This window comes from Apium graveolens, chromosome 7 (genome assembly GCF_009905375.1).
Source record: "Apium graveolens cultivar Ventura chromosome 7, ASM990537v1, whole genome shotgun sequence".
Lineage (NCBI taxonomy): Eukaryota > Viridiplantae > Streptophyta > Magnoliopsida > Apiales > Apiaceae > Apium > Apium graveolens.
The window spans coordinates 128184251-128188144 of NC_133653.1; the positions used below are offsets into that span (position 1 = coordinate 128184251).

Consider the following 3894-nt stretch of genomic DNA (forward strand, 5'->3'; position numbering starts at 1 on the left):
TAATGGTTTGAGCTCTAAGGTAGGTGCTTCCTCTATTGATGGTTTGAGCTTCCCTTCAGCATTCTTAAGGTCAGAAGTACCAAGAGATTCAAATGGTATGTCGAGCTTTCGCTTCCATGGAGAAGCGTTCAGATATTGTAATTGCTCGTTGCTATCTTCATCATCGCTGTCAAATTCCCCCACTAAGGCCTTTTCCAATGCATCAGACATTAGCATGTGATCGAGTTCCGAAGTAACCGCAGAATCAATCACATCCACTTTTAAACACTCCTCATCTTCTGTAGGGAATTTCATTGCCTTGAATACGTTGAAGGTCACATCCTGATCTTGGACCCGCATAGTAAGTTCCCCTTTTTGCACATCTATCAAGGTATGACCAGTAGCCAAGAAAGGCCTCCCCAAGATTATGGGAATCTTCTTATCTTCCTTAAAATCCAGAATAACAAAATCAGCAGGAAAGAAGAGCTTATCCACCTTGACGAGCACATCCTCAATTATGCCCCTTGGGTAAGTAATGGAACGGTCCGCCAATTGTAGCGACATGTATGTGGGTTTTGGATCAGGCAGATCCAGCTTTTTAAAGATCGACAAGGGCATCAGATTAATGCTTGCTCCCAAATCACAAAGGCACTTTTCAAAAGTTAGATTGCCAATGGTGCAAGGAATGGTGAAGCTTCCTGGATCTTTCAGTTTTTGTGGTAACTTTTGCTGCAGAACAGCGCTGCATTCTTCCGTGAGAGCAACGGTTTTAAGGTCATCCAGTTTCACCTTCCTTGAAAGAATAGTCTTCATAAACTTCGCATAACTAGGCATTTGTTCCAGAGCCTCAGCGAAAGGTATATTGATGTGAAGTTTCTTGAACACCTCCAGAAACTTCCCGAACTGTCTATCCAGATTTTGTTGCTGCAATCTCTTAGGAAAATGTGGTGGAGGATAGAGCTGTTTCTCCCCTGTATTAGCCTCAGGCAGAGTGTGTTCAACAGTAGTCTTCCTTGGTTCCGCCGCTTTCTCCTTTTGCTTAGATTCTTCATCCCTAACTTCAGCTTCGACTTCTTTTGCCTTTTCAGCATCAGCTACTTTTCCAGACCTTAAGGTAATAGCCTTGACTTGCTCTTTGGCTTCCTTCCTGCCTGGTACTTCCGTGTCACTGGGAAGAGTGCCAGGTTGACGATTGAACACTGCATTGGCTAATTGACCGATTTGATTTTCCAAGGTCTTGATAGAAACCGCCTGACTCTTGCACAACAACTTAAGTTCCTCAAAATCAGCACTAGTAGGTGCAGCTGCACTTCCCTGTTGAGGATATGATTGCCTTGTAGCATACTGCTGTGGTTGCTGGAATCCAGGTGGGTTAAACTGTTTACTTACTCCTTGCTGATATGGTGGCTGAATAGCATTCTGATTATTCCCCCAGCTGAAATTTGGATGATTTCTGTTGTTAGGATGATAGGTCGCTGGCACAGGCTGCTGTTGTCGCTGATAATTATTCACATACTGAACAGATTCATTGACAAGAGAACACTGATCCGTAGCATGAGAACCTGCACAAAGCTCACAAACCATAGCTATTTGATTAACTCCATACGTAGCCAGATAATTAACCTTCATTGATAGCGCTTGGAGCTGGGCTGCAATAGCGGTGGCTGCATCAACTTCCAGAATACCTGCTACCTTGCCTGACGTCATCCTCTGAGTTGGGTTTTGATGCTCATTTGCAGCCATCGTCTCGATAAGATTATACGCCTCAGTATAGCTTTTAGCCCATAAGGCGCCTCCAGCTGCTGCATCGAGAATGAGCCGAGATTGGGCCCCCAAACCATTATAAAAACCAGTGATTACCATCCAATCCGGCATTCCATGATGTGGACATTTTCTCAACATTTCCTTGTAGCGTTCCCAAGCCTCGCACATAGATTCTGTAGGTTGCTGCGCAAACTGAGTAAGAGCACTCCTCATAGCAGCAGTCTTTGCCATTGGATAAAACTTCACCAGAAACTTTTGTGCAAGATCTTGCCACGTAGTGATGGACCCAGCTGGTTCAGAATGTAACCAGTCTTTAGCTTTATCCCTCAGTGAGAATGAGAAAAGCCTCAACTTGATAGCCTCATCAGTCACGCTATTATACTTAAAAGTGCTGCAGATCTCGACAAAATTCCTTATGTGCATGTTAGGGTCTTCAGTTGCCGCTCCTCCAAAAGAAACAGAATTCTGCACCATCTGAATAGTGCCCGGCTTGATTTCAAAGGTGTTAGCTTGAATAGCCGGATGAAGGATGCTTGACTGAATGTCATCAATTTTAGGCCGAGAAAAATCCATAAGAGCTGGATCAGCTTGAACAATACGATCTCCCATGTTTACTGGTTCTTTCTGCTCAGTTCCTGAATCCGAATCCTCAAAATCTAACTTCTCCGGAGTATCAAGAACTTCGTCTTTCTCCTCAGCTGTATCTAAGGTTCTCTTGCGAGCACGAGAACGAGTTTGCATAAATGTTTGCTAAAGTACCTGAAACACAACCGAAAAGAGTAATTAACTACTACGTCCTAATCACTGAGTCCTAATGACCAATGATGGTAAGTACATAAACTAAACAAATACGCCGAGTCCCCGGCAGCGGCGCCAAAAACTTGTTAGGGCGAAATCACGCACTAATATTCACGCAAGTATACGCGTTCGCAAGTAATATAGAATACTTTCTAGTTCGTTCCCTCAGAGACTCAGACTAAGTTATTGTCTAATTTAACTCACTCACCAATGTATGATTACTTCTCAATGTTAAGATAACACTTAAAATTGTTGATTAAATATTAACTATAATTAACTACTTAATTAACCACTTAACTAACACTTCAATTTATCAATAATAAAACACTCATGAGATCACAACTTCATTATTACTTCCTTCTATAGCCATTGTTATTACCTTTAGCATGTGACAGTGATGATATTAATCGAATAACACGAAACTGATAAAAGCCAACTTTCATTGTACTAATACCATTCTACCAAGCATCCACAATTAAGATAGAAGTTGAATAGTCATCAATTATGTTGAGTTCCTATATGTCTACAGAAATTGACAACACAATGATTTAAGCACAAGTTATTCCTTTTTGATTACATAGGGCAAATAAAACTGTTAGAGTTACCCACTAATCATGCACAACGTACATGATCCTATGCTAGCATGGCAAGTTCCAAATCTCAAGATCCACCGTCGCTTCACAAGAGATTAACACCCTATCTTATATGTTCGTGACGCACATAAGACGAATACGCACAACCAATACTAGATATCATGCAATCATCACATACTAAAGTATTAAACAATTAACTAAAGAATTCCATAATAAATCCGTTGCAACCCCATGATCACGATTAGCCCATAATAGAACTTATCGCCATCATGGGTTCATATGAAATTATGATAAACAAACACAAGAAAATAATAACTAAACTAATTATATTAAAACAGAGTACGTCACAAGAGTAAATAAGTCAAAGCAAGAAAACTAGCATCCAACGTTACAACGAAACAAGAATCACAAGAATATATGCTTCCTCTTCGTTGCTGTGTGCTAAATCGGTCTTCTTCCTTATCTCCTTCGCTTCTTGCAAAACACAACCTAAAACATAATCTCCTCTTAATTCTCTATGAAAACGTCTCAAATCTACTTATATAATAGTCCCATAAAACTCAGATTACATAGAAGTTGGAAGCCAAACAGAAATAGAAGTCTAAAATAATATATCTTTTTCCCCGACCCTGCGCGGCCGCTCAGCATTTCTGCGCGGGCGCGCAAGGCTGCTGCGCGGCCGCTCAGCATTGCTGCGCGGGCGCGCAGGACCCTACTGGAAAATTTCCAGGTTTGCTCCGTTTCTTCGCCGTAATCTGCC

At 41.5% G+C, this 3894-nt stretch overlaps 1 non-coding gene across 1 annotated transcript; it reads left to right on the plus strand.

Moving 5' to 3' along the window:
* Positions 1-1852: 1852 nt before the first annotated feature.
* LOC141675573 (small nucleolar RNA R71) lies at positions 1853-1959 on the plus strand. Its single transcript, XR_012556218.1, has one exon. It is a non-coding gene; the product is annotated as a small nucleolar RNA R71 (small nucleolar RNA).
* Positions 1960-3894: the final 1935 nt, after the last annotated feature.